The sequence below is a fragment of the Cucumis melo genome, chromosome 6 (assembly GCF_025177605.1).
Source record: "Cucumis melo cultivar AY chromosome 6, USDA_Cmelo_AY_1.0, whole genome shotgun sequence".
NCBI classification, from domain to species: domain Eukaryota; kingdom Viridiplantae; phylum Streptophyta; class Magnoliopsida; order Cucurbitales; family Cucurbitaceae; genus Cucumis; species Cucumis melo.
This window is the reverse complement of record NC_066862.1, coordinates 36,147,222-36,167,169: the sequence shown is the minus strand read 5'-3', so window position 1 is coordinate 36,167,169 and position 19,948 is coordinate 36,147,222. Positions and strand designations below refer to the sequence as shown.

The window sequence follows — 19,948 nt, the reverse complement described above, 5'->3', positions numbered from 1 at the left end:
TATAATCTTGTCTATGTTTTATAAGAAAAGCATGACCCTTTGAAAACCATTAACTTTATTTCTGTCACAGCTAGCTATTATGTGTGCACATAAGAGTAAAGGCAACCATGCGTTGAGTGGTCTGCATGGTGAGGAGGTAATTGAATATATGCGTTGAGAGATCCACATTCGAGTTGACCGCCTGAACAACTGTAATTGAACATGTAAATTTCATAACTTGTAAAAATACAAGTTATTGTAGTCTTTAAATGTAACGACCCGACTCTTTATGCTGAATCGAAGTGGTTACTAAATCTAGGATCAGTGTTTAAGTCATAAAATCTGGTGTAAATAAATGCAAAGAAATCTAGCAAATTTATTTATGAAAGATAGTTAAAGTAACATGTAGAAATACGAGTTAAGTTTAAAATCCCTAAGCGGGCCCTATCTACATAAAGATGGTAAATAATGAAAGTACTCGAACTCAAGTGCGAAAATCTGAAATAAAGATAAGCGGAAGCGGTAGTCCCTATGGCCCTTCACGGTCTCACTTCGAGTCGCTCGCCAGTTTGCCCTTGCCCTTACCTCGTCCTCTACCTGAAAACATAAAATGAAGAGAATGAGTATAAAAATACTCAGTAAGGGACCCACTACTAGTCCCACTAGGTACCTGTTAACATTCCTATCGAGTCCTGAAACTAGTACCCAATCTCTGGCACGCTCCCGAACACGTGCAACATGCGCCCCGTGGGGACATAACTCTGGTCTTCGGTGTCCAGGGGACACTTAGGACCGTCGGGATGCGAGGACCCCGTCGAGTCGCTCGAGTCATATCTATAGTCATGCTGGACTGGCGCCCCGTCGAGCCTAACAGTCCTAAATAGGTGGTGATCCCGAAGGACACCCATGCAGGTACGACTCAGATAGGAGAAGTTAACAGATACCCCAATCCCAACATACAAATGCATACGTCATCAAATTATCATCAGAAAATAACCACCATCTCATCCCCCACTACAGCTATCATCAAACAGTCACTGATAGTCCTCATTATACAGTCACCTACGTCATAAGTCCATCAGTCTTATCATACAGTCACATACATCATAAGTCCATCAGTCTTATCATACAGTCACATACATCATAAGTCCATCAGTCCTATCATACAGTCACATACATCATAAGTCCATCAGTCCTATCATACAGTCACATACATCATAAGTCCATCAGTCTTACCATACAGTCACATACATCATAAGTCCATCAGTCCTATCATACAGTCACATACATCATAAGTCCATCAGTCTTACCATACAGTCACATACATCATAAGTCCATCAGTCTTATCATACAGTCACATATGGTTCGAGGGTTCTCATTACTATAATATTATGCCAAAGTATGGCCATGTCATTCGTCAGATCATGATAAAATATTATCATACATCGTAAGCCCAACCATCATCGTATGTCACTGAAGGAACATGCAACATCAAATTCTCACATGGGGCTAGTAGTAGAAATCTCTTACCTCGAGATGTTGCTAGATGAGTTCCTACTGAGGAAGTCCTAAGCTGCAGCAGCTATTTGGTCCAATTTGCTTCTTGAGGAAAGTAATTAAATTAATTAAATTTCCAAATTAACTCATTTAATTACTGGGCAGGCTAGGGAATTTGGAAATTACCAAAAATTTAGGTGGAAGGAGCCAAAACAGGCTTGGCGGCTCGACTGGAAGAAGACAGGACCGGCTCGGCTTGGCGTAGGCGCGGCTCGGCTCGGTACAGGGACTTCGCGTGCGGCTCGGCTTGCTACAGGGAGGGGGCGCGGCTCGGCTACGCGGAACGCACGGCGCGGCGCGGCTGCACGCGGGGAGAGCTGGGCACGTGTGGCGCGGACGCGGGTTTCGGTTTCGGGCGCGCGGGCGGTTCCGGGTTCGGACGCGCGGGTGGACGGCTTCGACTCGGCTTCGGCGTGCGAGGAAGCTTGGACGAATTCTGGCGCGGCTGTGCGTGTGGCGTGGGTAGGCGGCTAGGGTTTCGCGACGGCGGCGGCGGCGGTGGCTCGCGGCGGCGGCGGCGGCGCGGCTAGGGTTTCGCGACGGCGGCGGCGGCGGTGGCTCGCGGCGGCGGCGGCGGCGCGGCTAGGGTTTTCTTCTCTCCCTCTTCTCTTTTCTTTTCCTTTTCTTTTCCTTTTCTTTTCCTTTTCTTTTCCTATTTATAAAATAATTTCCCTCTTTTCTCTTCTTTGATTAATTCCAAGTTTCACCCTTCTCTCTCTAAAATTTCACCCAATTTCTCAACAAATCCCTCCTTTCCCTCAACTTTTAAATACGTATAAAAATCTTAAATACCAAGATAATTTCATTTGGAGTTTACTTAATACTTTAAAAAGAAAAATCCAAATCTTAATGATATAAGTTCCATTATTTAATTATAAATAAATAAATAAAATAAAATAAAAAAAAAAATACTAAGAAAAATGGATACAAGATCATTGGGGCGTTACATACTTCCCCCCTTAGAAAGCTTTCGTCCTCGAAAGCTCTAATCCTCGAACATTTCTGGGTACTGGGCCTTTATGTCCTCTTCTCTCTCCCACGTGGCCTCTTCAACTCCATGGTTCTGCCAGAGGACTTTGACTAGTGGAATATCTCGACTACGAAGCTTCTTGACCTCTCTTGCCAAGATCTCGACAGGCTGCTCCTCGTAGCTCAAGTTCTCACTGACCTGTAGGGGCTCGAAGTCCACGATGTGCGTCGGGTCTGCGACATACCTCCTCAACATGGAGACATGGAATACGTCATGCACTGCTGAGAGGGATGGGGGCAAGGCCAAACGATAAGCCACAGGGCCAATCCGTTCCAGTATCTCAAATGGCCCCACGAAACGTGGACTCAACTTCCCCTTCTTCTCGAACCTCAGAACGCCCTTCATCGGTGCTACCTTCAAAAAGACCATATCTCCCACTTCAAACTCGAGGTCCTTACGTCGTACATCCGCGTAACTCTTCTGTCTGCTCTGTGCGGTCAGCATACGAGCTCGGATCTTCTGTATGGCTGCATTGGTAGTCTGCACTAACTCGGGGCCTAGCATCCTCTGCTCTCCAACCTCGCCCCAGCAGACAGGGGATCTACAGCACTTGCCATACAGAGCCTCAAACGGAGCCATACCAATGGTGGCCTGGTAACTGTTATTATAGGCGAACTCCATTAGATGCAGGTGGGAGTCCCAACTTCCTGAAAACTCTAGCACACAGGCCCGCAGCATATCCTCCAAAATCTGGTTCAGTCTCTCTGTCTGACCATCAGTCTGAGGGTGGAATGCCGTGCTGAAGTCCAGCCTCGTACCTAATGCAAGTTGGAGCCCTTGCCAAAATTTCGAAGTGAAACGGGCATCCCTGTCTGACACGATGGATACTGGTACTCCGTGCAGTCTTACTATTTCCGTCATGTATAACTGCCCCCACTTGCTGGCAGTGTACGTGGATTTCCCTGGCACGAAGTGGGCTGTCTTCGTGAGTCTGTCGACCACAACCCAGATCACCGTGTAGCCCTTCAAGGTCTTGGGCAGTCCCGTGATAAAGTCCATCGACACACTCTCCCACTTCCACCCTGGCACACTCAAGGGTTGCAACAACCCTGCTGGATGCTGCCTAGGTGCCTTCACCTGCTGGCACACCAAGCACCTACTGACGAACTCTGCTACATCCCTCTTCATGCCCCTCCACCAATAGACACTCCTTAAGTCCTGGTACAACTTCGTACTCCCAGGGTGCATGGTAAACGGGGAACTGTGAGCCTCAGTCAAAAGCTCTGTCTTAACTGCGCTGTCTTCCGGCACACACAGGCGTCCCTCAAACATAAGGCCATCATCAGAGGATATAGAGAACTCTTCACCTTGCTCCGTCTCTACCATACGACGTTTCTCTGCCAAGTAAGGATCACTCAGCTGAGCAGCAATGATCTTTTGCCTCAAGGTTGGCTGAACTGTCAACTGAGCCAACTGTGCGGCAACCTCACCTACTGAGACTGCAATCTCGGCTCTCTCCAAATCCCTGAGTAAGGGGGTCTGCTTCGTGATTAGCGCTGCTGAATGTGCAACCTTCCTACTCAGCGCGTCAGCCACTACATTTGCTTTACCTGGATGGTACAGGATCTCGCAGTCGTAGTCCTTCACCAACTCGAGCCACCTCCTCTGCCTCATGTTCAACTCCTTCTGAGTGAAGAAATACTTCAGGCTCTTGTGGTCGGTGTAAATCTGAATCTTCTCACCGTACAGATAGTGCCTCCATATCTTCAGTGCAAAGACTACAGCTGCCAACTCCAAGTCGTGGGTAGGGTAGTTCCGCTCATGATTCTTCAACTGGCGTGAGGCATACGCAACTACCTTACCTTGCTGCATCAGGACACCTCCCAGTCCATTCTTAGAGGCATCACTATAGATCACAAAACTTCCCGACCCATCAGGCACTGTCAGGACTGGTGCCGTCACTAGCTTCTGCTTAAGCTCTTGGAAACTACTCTCACATGCTGGGCTCCAGACAAAAGGGGTTCCCTTCCTGGTCAACTGGGTCAATGGGCTGGCTATGCGTGAGAAGTCTTCTACAAACCTCCTGTAGTATCCTGCCAGACCCAGAAAACTGCGAATCTCACTGACTGTAGACGGTCGAGGCCAGTTGGTCACCGCTTCGACCTTAGCTGGGTCCACCGAGACTCCCTCACTGGAAACCACGTGCCCTAAAAATGTCACCTTCTTTAACCAGAACTCACACTTGGAGAACTTGGCGTATAGCTTATGAGCTCGAAGGGTCTCCAAGACTTGGTGCAAGTGCTCTTCGTGTTCGGCCTCAGTCTTGGAATAGATCAAGATATCGTCAATGAAGACTATGACGAATTGGTCTAGAAAGTCCTTAAACACCCTGTTCATCAAATCCATGAACACTGCAGGGGCATTAGTTAAACCAAAGGACATCACTATGAATTCGTAGTGTCCGTACCTCGAACGAAAGGCCGTCTTGGGAATATCACCGTCCCTAATCCTCAACTGGTGATAGCCTGATCGCAGGTCGATCTTGGAAAAGACGGTGGCCCCCTGTAACTGGTCGAACAGGTCCTCGATTCTGGGTAAGGGGTAGCGGTTCTTAACTGTCACCTTGTTCAATTCTCGGTAGTCAATGCAAAGGCGCATCGACCCATCCTTCTTCTTCACGAACAACACTGGGGCTCCCCAAGGTGATACACTGGGCCGGATAAAGCCCTTGTCCAACAGCTCCTGTAACTGGACTTTCAACTCCTTTAACTCGGCTGGGGCCATTCTGTAAGGAGCTCTAGAGATAGGGGCGGTGCCGGGCTCTAACTCAATGGCGAAGTCTACCTCCCTGGGAGGCGGAAGTCCTGGGAGTTCGTCGGGGAAAACGTCAGGGTACTCCCTTACTACTGGTTCGGAAGATAGGGAAACTTCTGGTTCTGCCATATCTACTACGTTCGCCAAGATACCCCAAGTACCCTGGCTAAGTAGCTTACTCGCCTTCATTGCTGAGATGACCTTGGGTATACCTACCATGCCTGCTCCTCTAAACTTAAACTTATCCCCGGAAGGAGGGTTAAAGACTACTTCCTTATTAAAACAGTCTATGGTTGCATGGTTAGTTGACAACCAATCCATGCCTAAAATTACATCGAAATCTTGCATATCTAGCACCAGTAAAGTTACATTCAAGGTATGGTTTGCTATTTCTACCCAACATGCCCTTATTTTTTCCTTAGACAAAAGGACCTCTCCAGAAGGAGTAGAGACAGACAAGGCACTACCCAACGGTTCTACTTCTAAACCCGCATGCTTGACAAAAATAGAGGATATAAATGAATGCGATGACCCCGAGTCAAATAGTACCAAAGCATAATGCCCCAAGATTGGGAGCGTACCTGTCACCACCGTACTAGCTCGCTCGGCCTCCTGCCGGTTCGTGGCAAAGACTCTCCCTTGCTGGGGAGCAGAAGGCTGACGTGGCGTCGTCTCTAAGGGTTTCCGAGGACACGCATCAGCGGTGTGCCCCGGCTGCCTGCACCTGAAGCAGACTCCACTCCCAGCTAAACATTGTCCTCCATGGACCTTCCCACAGGTAGTACAAGTGGGTAGCTCTCTCAAAGTTCTCCCAGCTGCTGCCAGCTCCCGACGGTGTCTCTGGAAGACACCTCCTGACCTCGGAGTCCGCTGTGGTATTACGTCGGGCTGCGCCTCCGCCTTCCTCTTCTGTCCCGAGGCTGACCCTGTGCCGACAACCTTAGATTGACCAGCTCTCTCATGCAGGCTCAGATCCAGTGCTATGCGTAGAGCATCCGCATGAGTGGTTGGTCGAAGAGCTCGTACAAAACCCTGGAGGTCTAACCTGAGGCCATTAACAAATCTCTCAGTCCTGGCGGCCTCATCCCTTACCACATCAGGGGCAAAACGGGACAACAGGTCGAACTCGGCATCATACTGTTCCACGCTCAGTTTGCCTTGCTCCAAGTTTAGGAACTCTTGGAGCTTGGCGTGCTTCACGTTGGCAGAGAAGAACTTAGCATAAAAGCTCTCCCTGAATTGCTCCCATGTGATCTTGCTGGCATCTCCTCCCAGCGCCCTCTCAGCAGTCTCCCACCAGGCAGTCCCCCTATCCTCCAAACAGAAAGCTGCACACTGCACCTTCTGGTCTTCTGGGCACTTCATGTACCTGAAGATCGTCTCTATGGATGTCAACCACAGCTGGGCTCTAAAGGGGTTGTCCAAGGATCCGTCGAAAGTCTTCGGGTTGTACTTCCTAAAATCCCTCAAGTGCTTGGCCTCAGCTGACAGTTGTACTGGCACCGGCTGAGCTTCCACCGGGGCTGGAGGGATGACGGGCTGGTCCTGAACAGGGGCTGGAGGGACTACAGGCTGGTCCTGAACAGGGGCGGCCTGGTTCTGCTGAGCAGCGAGGAACGGCGCTAGAGCAGCTTGCAGCATGGCCTGGTAACGCTGCTCCATTGCGGCGAGATCCGCCTGAGTGACCGGTGCATTAGGGTTGACTGGTACGTCGGGGTTGACTGGCGGCGCGGCAGGTTGCTCCGCCGGTTGGCCACGACCGGCTCCTCTGCCTCCCCTGCCACCTCCTCGGCGTGCACCTCTACGTGGCGGCATTCTTCCTAAAATTCACCACTAGAGCTCAATATTCTCTCTCTAAGTCTAATCTAATCAGGCAACATTATAATCTTAATATTTGTAAAGCTTTAGGCATACCTGGCGAGTGACGAAGGACCGTATAGCCATAGGGTGAGGTAAAAATCAAAACAAAATGACTTACATCATAAGTCAGTCTACAGGACCTAAAACACTGCGCTCTGATACCAACTGTAACGACCCGACTCTTTATGCTGAATCGAAGTGGTTACTAAATCTAGGATCAGTGTTTAAGTCATAAAATCTGGTGTAAATAAATGCAAAGAAATCTAGCAAATTTATTTATGAAAGATAGTTAAAGTAACATGTAGAAATACGAGTTAAGTTTAAAATCCCTAAGCGGGCCCTATCTACATAAAGATGGTAAATAATGAAAGTACTCGAACTCAAGTGCGAAAATCTGAAATAAAGATAAGCGGAAGCGGTAGTCCCTATGGCCCTTCACGGTCTCACTTCGAGTCGCTCGCCAGTTTGCCCTTGCCCTTACCTCGTCCTCTACCTGAAAACATAAAATGAAGAGAATGAGTATAAAAATACTCAGTAAGGGACCCACTACTAGTCCCACTAGGTACCTGTTAACATTCCTATCGAGTCCTGAAACTAGTACCCAATCTCTGGCACGCTCCCGAACACGTGCAACATGCGCCCCGTGGGGACATAACTCTGGTCTTCGGTGTCCAGGGGACACTTAGGACCGTCGGGATGCGAGGACCCCGTCGAGTCGCTCGAGTCATATCTATAGTCATGCTGGACTGGCGCCCCGTCGAGCCTAACAGTCCTAAATAGGTGGTGATCCCGAAGGACACCCATGCAGGTACGACTCAGATAGGAGAAGTTAACAGATACCCCAATCCCAACATACAAATGCATACGTCATCAAATTATCATCAGAAAATAACCACCATCTCATCCCCCACTACAGCTATCATCAAACAGTCACTGATAGTCCTCATTATACAGTCACCTACGTCATAAGTCCATCAGTCTTATCATACAGTCACATACATCATAAGTCCATCAGTCTTATCATACAGTCACATACATCATAAGTCCATCAGTCCTATCATACAGTCACATACATCATAAGTCCATCAGTCCTATCATACAGTCACATACATCATAAGTCCATCAGTCTTACCATACAGTCACATACATCATAAGTCCATCAGTCCTATCATACAGTCACATACATCATAAGTCCATCAGTCTTACCATACAGTCACATACATCATAAGTCCATCAGTCTTATCATACAGTCACATATGGTTCGAGGGTTCTCATTACTATAATATTATGCCAAAGTATGGCCATGTCATTCGTCAGATCATGATAAAATATTATCATACATCGTAAGCCCAACCATCATCGTATGTCACTGAAGGAACATGCAACATCAAATTCTCACATGGGGCTAGTAGTAGAAATCTCTTACCTCGAGATGTTGCTAGATGAGTTCCTACTGAGGAAGTCCTAAGCTGCAGCAGCTATTTGGTCCAATTTGCTTCTTGAGGAAAGTAATTAAATTAATTAAATTTCCAAATTAACTCATTTAATTACTGGGCAGGCTAGGGAATTTGGAAATTACCAAAAATTTAGGTGGAAGGAGCCAAAACAGGCTTGGCGGCTCGACTGGAAGAAGACAGGACCGGCTCGGCTTGGCGTAGGCGCGGCTCGGCTCGGTACAGGGACTTCGCGTGCGGCTCGGCTTGCTACAGGGAGGGGGCGCGGCTCGGCTACGCGGAACGCACGGCGCGGCGCGGCTGCACGCGGGGAGAGCTGGGCACGTGTGGCGCGGACGCGGGTTTCGGTTTCGGGCGCGCGGGCGGTTCCGGGTTCGGACGCGCGGGTGGACGGCTTCGACTCGGCTTCGGCGTGCGAGGAAGCTTGGACGAATTCTGGCGCGGCTGTGCGTGTGGCGTGGGTAGGCGGCTAGGGTTTCGCGACGGCGGCGGCGGCGGTGGCTCGCGGCGGCGGCGGCGGCGCGGCTAGGGTTTCGCGACGGCGGCGGCGGCGGTGGCTCGCGGCGGCGGCGGCGGCGCGGCTAGGGTTTTCTTCTCTCCCTCTTCTCTTTTCTTTTCCTTTTCTTTTCCTTTTCTTTTCCTTTTCTTTTCCTATTTATAAAATAATTTCCCTCTTTTCTCTTCTTTGATTAATTCCAAGTTTCACCCTTCTCTCTCTAAAATTTCACCCAATTTCTCAACAAATCCCTCCTTTCCCTCAACTTTTAAATACGTATAAAAATCTTAAATACCAAGATAATTTCATTTGGAGTTTACTTAATACTTTAAAAAGAAAAATCCAAATCTTAATGATATAAGTTCCATTATTTAATTATAAATAAATAAATAAAATAAAATAAAAAAAAAATACTAAGAAAAATGGATACAAGATCATTGGGGCGTTACATTAAAGTAAAATAATGAAGTCTTATCGCATGAAAATAGAAGAAAACAGAGGAAAAAGTACGTGATTTGATTATTCTGCAAAATGCATGATACAAAGGAACCTTAACCTTATTTTACTATGTTTTAGTGCTCTTATCGCAGGATTTTAGGCAAAAAGAAGTAAAGTTTAGCGATATCATGTTTACGTAAGAAGACTCGTTCAACCTTTGCGGCGAAAAGAAGTACAAGCTAGGCATTTAAGGCACTAGCAAACAAAAGTGGTTGGCGGAAAATTCAGAGAAAGGACAAGGACTTCTGCACAATGCAATTACAGCTTTTCAGGGCTCTTAATGGTGCGTTGTGTTCTGTCAACATCAACACTCACTTTTAAATAGAGCCCCTCATTCCAGAACTTAGTGTACAGATTTGGTCAGAGAGCAAGTTCTTACATCGTTCATCTTCTAGCTTAGAACAAAGGAGAGAGAGAATCATCCCTTCCATCTTTCCCATCATCAATAGACAAAAATCAGAGCCAAAGAGTATAAGAAATCAGATTATGTAGCGTAACATCTTCTGTTGTATTTCAATTTGTATTGTTGTTTTGTGTTTTTGTAAGTTTTTTATACTTAGAGAATCAAAATGGAAGTGCTATCAATTTTGCTAAGTTAAACGTGAATATCTTACCATTGTGCATTTGAAAGAAGAGCAATGATATAGAACGTAACTGCCTGACAAGTGTAAACCGCATTTAGCTAAGCGAATGGTGAGAAAATTGTAACAATATGATCTTATCGCCAAACTCATCTTTTGCATACATTACTTAGAGGATACTGTGTGTGGCAATAGCACCGAGAGGTTGTTCACCTTAATTGATGATAAGTTACTAATAGAACATTTAAGAATACAATCATAGCTTAATTTTGTATATTTGCATTCCAAAAAGAAAGCAAGTATGGCAAAAGGGTTGAGAGGTTGCTTGCCCTAATTTGGAGTTAATACATGCTTTGTATCACCATGAAGTATTAAAGCACAAAGTATTGGATTTAGACAAATTGAATTATTCCTTCCTCGTCATGCTTATAATGAGTTGATATTCCATTATTCCATCTCACCATGCTCACCTTGCACCGCCAGGCACAGTAGTGTAAATAGTTAGGACAATTAGTATATTGTTCATAATTATATTCTATAGCTTATACTTCATGATTCAGTGCGCGATAGGATAAATTAGGAGCTTAAATTCCCTGTGTTTGACCTTGGACTTACCAGAAAACCTCTCTTCGCTTATACTTGGCGATAGAGAAGAAAACTTGCACGATAACGTTTATTTTTCTCAATTTAGCAATGCATGAATAGGAGTGCACCTTTTATCGCATCACCCTATTTAGTCGTCTAATAGTTTCTCATTTAGAGCCCCTCATGTTAAATCTACAAGCATATTACTTGTAAAAATGTAACGCTAAACAAACAAACAAAATCTCTTGGGATGATGTTGTTGATGAAATGAGTCATCACAGTAGTCTACTGCGTGGAAATGGTTCAAAGTCTAAGCGAAAGAGATAAGTAGAGACTAATATGATGTTTCCTGTTTTTAGAGCATGATAAGACATTGTGAACTTGATATTCACTACAACAAGTCGGGGGACTCTCGATGTTGTCATGTGTCTGCGAAGCTTGGAAATAGTATCGGAAAAGGCTTCTCGGACGTACAAATCCGACATGAAACCAGCACGAGAGAACTATTTCCGATGTGCAACCAGTACGGAATCAAGAATACACTTCTCCTGACGTCTCTATGGTTGACGTTGATACAACGTCGGGAAAACATGATCCTCGATGTCACCCCTATACATCGACAATAGTGCACCGCTGACGTCCGCTTTAGGTGTTGGGAAAAGATATTTTCTGATGTAACGTCGGAAACCTTTCCCACGCACTTTAGATCAAGTGTCGAGAAAAGGGCATCACTTCTGACACCAGCTTATGTGTGTTGGAAGATAGTTTATATATATATTGAATTGTTTTTTATTCAATCGTATAACATTCTTTTTGGTTTTAATTAGATTTAAATTTAATCAAATTGTACAAAATAAGCAATAAATTAGTAAATAGTTATATAAAATACAAAATCTAAAATAAATATATTATAATTAAATAATACACTGGTTAAGAATGTTTGAAAAAAATTACATAGAAATAAAAAAATACGTTTGTCTCCTAATGGCCGCATACGCCATATTACAATAAGTCCACACCTACAATGACACAAAAGTAAATTTAGATATACATATCACTGAATAATGCAAAGTAAAAAAATTTAATAATTGAAAAATACGTTCTGCAAGGGCTCATGGTCCCCTCTGTGCTTGACTCATTTCGTCTATCATCTTCTTCATTTCTTTCATTTGTTGTGTTTGCAATTCTGATGTTCTTCTCTGCTCTTCAATCATGCGTTTAGCTTCTTCAAGCTAGATTATTACTACTTAATCAGGACTTTACCTTTTTCGACCTCCTTAGCTTACAAAAATGAGGTCGAAGAACTACTAGCACAACTCTTGCGAGACTTGGACTTAGGTCCCCAACCAATACCTTTTTAGTAGCCTGGTCGTCTATCCAAAACTTTCTCGCATATCTCATCCTTAGAGAATGGTTGAGAACCCTTTGGGGTGAGTTGAAAATGAAGTTCCAGCATTTGATTCTATAATAAATTTGTAATTAAGTTATGAAAACATAAATAAAAGTACAAAATAAGATAAAAGTACTACTTAAACTTACATACGCATCCTCAGCGATCTACGAAACGAATTAGCCACTATGAGCGAGTATTTCCTTAAATAACTCCACATGGCCAACTGGTTGACCTCGTTTCCCAGTGAGCTCATGCTATCATTGTAAAATTGACTTAGGTTCGCTACTATGATTGTAAGGCTGCTTTTGTCTAGTAGTCTTGTTCTCTCGTGATTGCTCCTCCATGAAAACAATTGTTAAATTTATACATACAAAAAGTTAAATGAAATAATGTACCATTACAATATATAAGTCTCATCTGCAATGCACGGCTCATGTAGTGATAACATAGGAAGTGCCAATCTTTCAGACGCCCTAACAATATGTGTGGTGGGTTGGCACGTGTCTATTCAAGGTTGCTATACTTTTTGAAATGTCTAAGACAGTCGCCCCTAAACTCTTCGAAAGAAGTGAGCATTTGATGCTCAACAAATCTATTCATTACTTGATTATTGAAATCAAGCACGAAAAAGCACTACACATAACATAATATCACACATTAGCTTGGTTTATACTTAAGTATGTTTGAAATGAAAACTAACTGTTTACTGCATGTACCTATAGAGCACCCTTGACAACCTTGATATATTCTCGTCCAACATTAGCCCACCTAAGGCAGAGGATTGGAAATGTATGTCTCTCTCACAAACAAATGGCTTAGCTAAACCGAACAACGTGTGGAGATATTAGCTTCTCCACTCCTGGGGCTATGGTAATCAAAATCTCACCATTCTTATGGACGTACCTCTTCAATTCCAATAGTTGACACTGTTGACGTCTCCTAGGAGTTGGAGAGGGTTGAGTTCTACTTGCTGAAGAAAACAAAATCATATAAGAAACAAGTTAAAATAATTTGTGTTCACAATTATCATTAAAGTACTCACCTGAGTTGTCGCCCACCGAGGACGACCCTTTTGCATTGTTCAACTCATCACCGAACTCGAGAATCATAGCATCTGTCTCCTCAAAACCGCTTGAGAATGATGATATAATACATGTAGACATAAAAACAAACATTAATTAAACAAATACGAGTACCTAATCAAATTGAATATATATAGATTACCATAACTGCAAGATAACCACCACAAACAACTTCAATTTTTTTAACCTACTTACCCCTTCCAACATACTTTACAACCCCCTCCCCCCCCTACACAGCTTCAAACCCTAAAAAATACTAACAAATTAAATACTAAGTTTGCACTGAATAGGCTACCATAATTGCAAGATGGCAGTAATAAATCAACAACAAATTACTTCAATATTTACAAGCTACCTAACAGTTCCAACAAACAAAAGTACTATGAAAAATCAACTAAGTTTGAACTAAAGGCTACCATAACAGCAAGATAGCTAAAACAAATCTCAACCACAAATTATAGTAGTTATAAAACAATAACAGCCTTTACAAAGACAAATATTGAAATCGTTACACCCCTTCCTCAAATTCAATACTACCTCTTTAATTTTCAATTCAACCCGCCCCTCCTCAAGTTTTCAATTCAAACCCCCTCCCCTACAATCCTAAAAAATAAACAAACCCTTCAAATTTTCAATAACACAACCCCCTTAAATTTAATTTTCAATAGACGACCCCCTCAAATTTTCAATTCTGAAATCCATAAAACATATAAAATTCAAATTTAATCCTGAAAACTTATTCCAAAACTAATTCAAAAACTAAATCACAAAACTAACTCAAACCCTAAATCATAAAACTAATTTGAAACAAAACCTACACCTAAACTAAACTAATCGTAAAACCTAAACTAAACCAAAATAAACACTGAAGTACTTACCGAAGTTAGGAGCGGCAGCGACGTAATGAGGATGAACGGTGGTGACACACAAACAATGGCGAGCAGCGTGCAACTCTCTTCTTCTTCTCTTCTCTCTCGTTTTCTTTCTTTCTTCCTCTTTCAGTTATGTGATTTACTAAACTGAAATAGTTATTTATAAGAACACTTCCGACGCACCACGAAAACATCGAGAGAAGACGTCCAGTCTCGATGCCATTAGTAATGTATCGCTATTATTGAGCAATAATCCTGACACATTACTAATGGTGTCAGGATATATTAGTCCATGTCCTGACATTGTGCATCGCACGTCAGGAGAAAGGAAACATACTATTTAATTATTTCCTATCCGCCGACATTGTTGCTAAATATGTTGGCAATTGTAGCCAAAGTCCCAACATTTGCTGCATGGCGTCGAGGAACGAGTGACAATTAAATAATACATTTGATTTTCCTCGATGCCTTGTTCATATGCATTGGAAATACGGAACCTTATCCCGACGTCTCTCAAAAAGACGTCAAAGAAAATCAAATATATATTTAATTGTCACACGTCCCTGAAATTTATGTTATTGGTGTTGGGAAAGGTCTACCTTAGCTCGACATCGATTTCACAGCATCAGGATATATGAACTTCACCGATGTAGAGAATAACGCGTTAAGGAAATAATTCTCCCGACGTTGTTTTCTCCGACGTTGGTTTATGCATCAGGAGAATCCTGATTTCTTGTAGTGCTTGTTAAATGAATTTAAGCATGTACTTGTTTTCCCCCAAAGGTTTTCCTAAAATGTCACTTACTAAGTGTTAGGCTTATGTTTTAAGTTTTTCTTCCCTATGTAAGTGAAGTGAGGAGGCTGTGTTTTGCCAGGCGATAAGAGTTGGGCAAGATGTTGGAGTTTAAGTTTAGAAGCTTTAAGTTCTTTGAGCATAGCCTTGTATTTATACTAAATTTGTTAAGGAATGAATAAAGTGTTAAGTTCTCATGTATTGCATTTTCATATCGTGAAGCAAGATTCCATTTAAGTTTAAATTACAGTAAAAGCTAAGTTTAAGTTTGGGCATTCTAGCACCTCGATTCAGGTGTTGGAACTGCCCAAGTCACGTCTGCATCTAGGAACGCGAGAGAAGGACGAGTTTCAAGTGAAGGTGTTACACTATTTGTGATACATAAATATTGATGATGATAGTATGATATCAACAATAGTTTTCTATAAAACGAGTCTACCAGTAATAGTTTGTTATCAGGTTTATCAATGATTGACTTCAAAAAGTAGAATTTTCATGTAGTTAATGATTTTTTTTTTTTTTGTACATTTTTTATGAGCTATAAAGGTTAGGCAATTTTTTTTATTTTTTCAATTAGTTTTTTAAAAAAAAGAAAGAGAAAAAAGAGTTTATTAATTATAGACTTTTATAAAAACAATATGTCATTGATAGACTTCTATTCGTGACAGCAATGAAGTCTATCAATGGTAGCATTTTATCATTTATAGACTTAAAAAACTGAAAACTATGTGCCTTAAGCATATTTTGGTGTCATTAATGCATTCTTTAGACACTTTACTTGGGTCAAAGGTAAATTTTGCTATAGTTGCAAATAATTTTAAGTTTTGCTATTTTTGCAATATTTGAGCCTTATTTTGCTCCATATGCAAGGAGCTCGATAATGGTGACATATTTCAAGTGGAAAACGTGGGCCGAACATGACCATATCTTGGCCCATACCGTACTCATGTTTCATCGGTCATTGGCAATAAAAACGACATTGTACAAATTAGCTGGAAAAAGAAAAAAAATAAGACCAACAAGAAGAATGGCAAAATAGGAGGTTCACTTTGGATAAATGGCAAATTTATTTTTAAATTGACAAAATAGCAAAGTAGAAAAATCTAGAAAAAAAAATTGTTGTAGCAATGTCTTAAATGCCCCTACCTAAGTGACAAACTTGAATCCTAAATACAATTTTTCAATAAACACCAAATACTCTGTAATTAAATAAAACTCCTCATACACAGTTAAAACCTATGAGAATTCTAATTTCTCAAAAAACACATATCACCATCAAAGCTCCACCTAAGCTCTGAAACCCTAGAAATTTTTGAAAGGTCTTCATGATTTTGAAACTCTATATCGTCTGTTCCCTATCTTCTCTTCTGTGTTTGTTCCATCGACAAGGATTCTTGTAGAATGGCTTCAAAATCACCTTCAAGTTCTTCATACGTTCCCTAACTTTGTCTGCTTCAAAATCTTCCATCAGTTGCAGAAAGGCTTCATCCCCTTCAAAACCTTTGTTGTTCTTCATACGTTTCGCTCAATCGGTAAGTTCTTTAAGTTCTTCATACATTCCAGATTCAACTGAACTCTTAATCAGTCAAAAGGTGTGCTTCTTCAATGGATGATCTTCTTTGCATTTCTTCTTTTATTCCTTTTTGCTTTGATTCTTAAGGAAATTTTTTGTCAACACCATTATAGTTCTTCATTTAGGCACGCACAATAATATTAACTAGAAATCGTATAATTTTTGAAAAGTTCCCATTGTTGTGATCTCTGATATTTTGTCAAGGTCCGAAAGAGAAGGGTAAATTATATAATAAATTGTATAATAATTAACTAACTATGTATATACATTTAAATATATAGTTTATATTTAACTTTTTAATTAAGTCTATACAATTGGCACAAGAATATTTTTTTTTTAATAAAAATTATCCAAAATAAGGGGATAATAGTAATTAGCTCGATTTTAGGGGATGATAAAAAAATTTAAATTTAAATTGCTATTAAAAATATATATTATGTATTCTTTAATAAAAATTTTATAAATATTTTGGAATGTAAATAATCTGAAAATGTTGAATTCCATTGTTTTAGGGATATTATGTAAAATTTGAATTCAAATTAACGATTTTAGGGGATGATATAAAATTCGAATTCAATTTGTTATTAAAAATAGGGGTCTTTTCAAAAATATAACAAAACGGTAAAATATTTACATTATATAGAACAATTCTGAAAACGGAAAAAATCCACCGTGGAAAATACCAAAAATGTCTCATCAATTGCGCCGTCAACAACACGCACGTAATATATTTGGTACACGATCGTTTAGATTTGGCTATTGTTTGGTACACGATCATTTAGATTTGGTCGTTTAGATTTAGCTACAATTTATTTTTTTCAATTCTATCATTTAATTTTGTTACACGATCGTTTAAATTTGGTTATACAATCGTTTAGATTTTGACCCAAATCTAAACGATTTTGTTTTTCAAAATTTGGTACACGGTTTTTTAGCTTTGACTCAAAATTTGGTACACGATCATTTAGATTTGACTAAACGATTTTTTTTTAAATCTTTTTGGTACACAATCGTTTAGATTTGTCTACACGATGATTTATTTTTTTACACGATCGTTTACTTTTTTTATACGATCGTTTACATCTGGCTACTACAATCTAAATGATTTTTTTCAAGATTTTTTATACACAATCTTTTAAATTTTGCTATTTTTTGTACACGATTGTTTAGATTTGGTTACTCAAATTTAAATGACGTAAAAAAAAAGATGAGGAAAAGAAACTTTTTTATACACAATCTTTTAGATTTTGCTATTTTTTGTACACGGTCGTTTAGATTTAGTTACCCAAATTTAAATGACGTAAAAAGAATAGGAAAACAAGAAAGACATGGAAAGAAATCACAGGGAAAAAAAATGAGGAAGATGATGAAAGAAATCCCAACGAGGAGGAGAAGAAAGATGGAAGAACAAATCTAGAATATTTAAAAAATGACTAACTTCATGGACTTTATTACACTGGCTGCAAATAGTTTGATGTTTTGTTATATTTATGAAAATTAACTTAAAAATATGTATTATGTATTATTTATGTATATTTTTTGATAAATAGTTTGAAATATAAAGAATATGGAAATGTTGAATTTATTTTTGCCATTATTTTAGGGGGTATGATCTAAAATTTGAATTCAATCGTTATTATGAATCATAGAAATAAATAGTTAATTAATTTATTTAAATAGCAAGAATCCAAAAATCCGGTAGAATGCATTATTTTAGGGGATGTTGGTGCAATATTATTCGACAACAAAATAGCAGATTTAGTTAAGGTTTACCAAATTTGAATGTTGTTTGCAAAATACACTGTCTTCGTGTTATTTCCAATATTATGTATTTGGAAATACAATGTATTTGGAATATATGGATTATCCTATACCCAAGATAATGTTACTATATCTTGTTACCAAATTTTTTATCTTTTTTTGTGTGTCCCAAATTTGTTGTTTATAACATCATTCATACTCGACATATACTATGTTTGAAAAATTTTAATTCTATTGGTTATTATAAAGTTTAGTTAGTTAAACAACCGTGATTATGATTCAATTACACTATTTAGAAAATTGTTCTTATTCTTGTTTTTGTAACAAATCCATCTTAATGCTAGTTTTTTGGATTGGAAAAGTATATAATTATATGAGCAAATAAATATTAATATTTGAATATGTGATCATGATATAGAACAAATAATTTATCACATTATTTAAAAGCATAAACTACAATGTAATTGTATCAACAACCTGGTCGATTTAACAAATAAATCGATTTTGTTAAATTAAGAAAAAAATAGAAATAAACAATAAAACAAATGGAACAAATTAAATATAGTCAATTTTATACTTTTCTTATATTTTTCAAACAAATATTTTCAAATAAGTTAATGATATATATTTATTTATTAACCATAAAAATATTTTCAAGGAGCTTAATGAAATATTTTGGATTAAATCGAATTTTTTTTTTTGTTAATAAATAAATAAATTTGGAGATTATAGAAACAAATTAAAGAGAAACTTTTCTAAATATAACAAACTACTAAAATATTTACGGTCAGTGTAACAAAGCCCATAAATTTAGCTATTTTTTAAATATTTTAGATTTACCCTTCCATCCTTTTCTCCTCTCCGGGATTTTTTATTGTCTTCTTCGTCTGTACTCCTCATGCAATTTCTTCCTCTTTTCTTTAGATTTGGTTATATTTCTTTTTATTCTTGTTTCTTTTTTTTTTTTCATTCACTACATGCATTATATCGTCTTTCTTCTTTTCTTTTTTAAATAGATGGTATATAAAGAATCTTGAAAAAATTAGTTAGACATTTAAATTAGAGTAACCAAAACTAAAAGATTGTGTATAAAGAATATTGAAAAAAATCGTTTATACCAAATTTTGAAAAAAAAAATAGATTTAGAACCCCAAATCTAAACGATCGTGTAGCCAAATCTAAACGATCGTGTAGCCAAATCTAAACGATCGTATACCAAATTTTGAAAAAAAGATGGTTTAGATTTGGTTTAGTCAAATCTAAACGATCGTGTACTTAATTAATTAAATGATCATGTACCAAATTGCGTTACCAAATATATTACGCGCATTGTTGACGGGACATTTTTGGTATTTTACACGGTGGGTCTCTGGACTTTTTCCATTTTCGGAATTTTTCTATACAATGTAAATATTTTGCCACTTTTTTATATTTTTGAAAAGACCCCAAATTAAAACTAATGAAATATTTTTCTATATCAAACTAAATGGTTGTTATGAAAAAATACCAAAAGTAGTAAAATTCCAATTTCAAATTTCAAATTCGCACATTTCTCTCAAATTTATTATAAAAGAGTTAATTAATAAATTCTAGATTCAAATTATTATTAAAAATTTGTATTCTATATTATTTAATAAATTTTTTATAAATATTTTGGAATATAAGTTGTTAAATTTTAAA

At 39.6% G+C, this 19,948-nt stretch overlaps 1 long non-coding RNA gene across 1 annotated transcript; it reads right to left on the bottom strand.

Annotated features, from left to right (window-relative positions):
- Nucleotides 1-331: 331 nt before the first annotated feature.
- On the bottom strand, nucleotides 332-1,921 carry LOC127150043 (uncharacterized). Its single transcript, XR_007821974.1, has 2 exons — nucleotides 1,510-1,921; nucleotides 332-576 (listed from the first exon to the last, which is right to left on the bottom strand). It is a non-coding gene; the product is annotated as an uncharacterized LOC127150043 (long non-coding RNA).
- Between the last annotated feature and the right edge of the window lie 18,027 nt (nucleotides 1,922-19,948).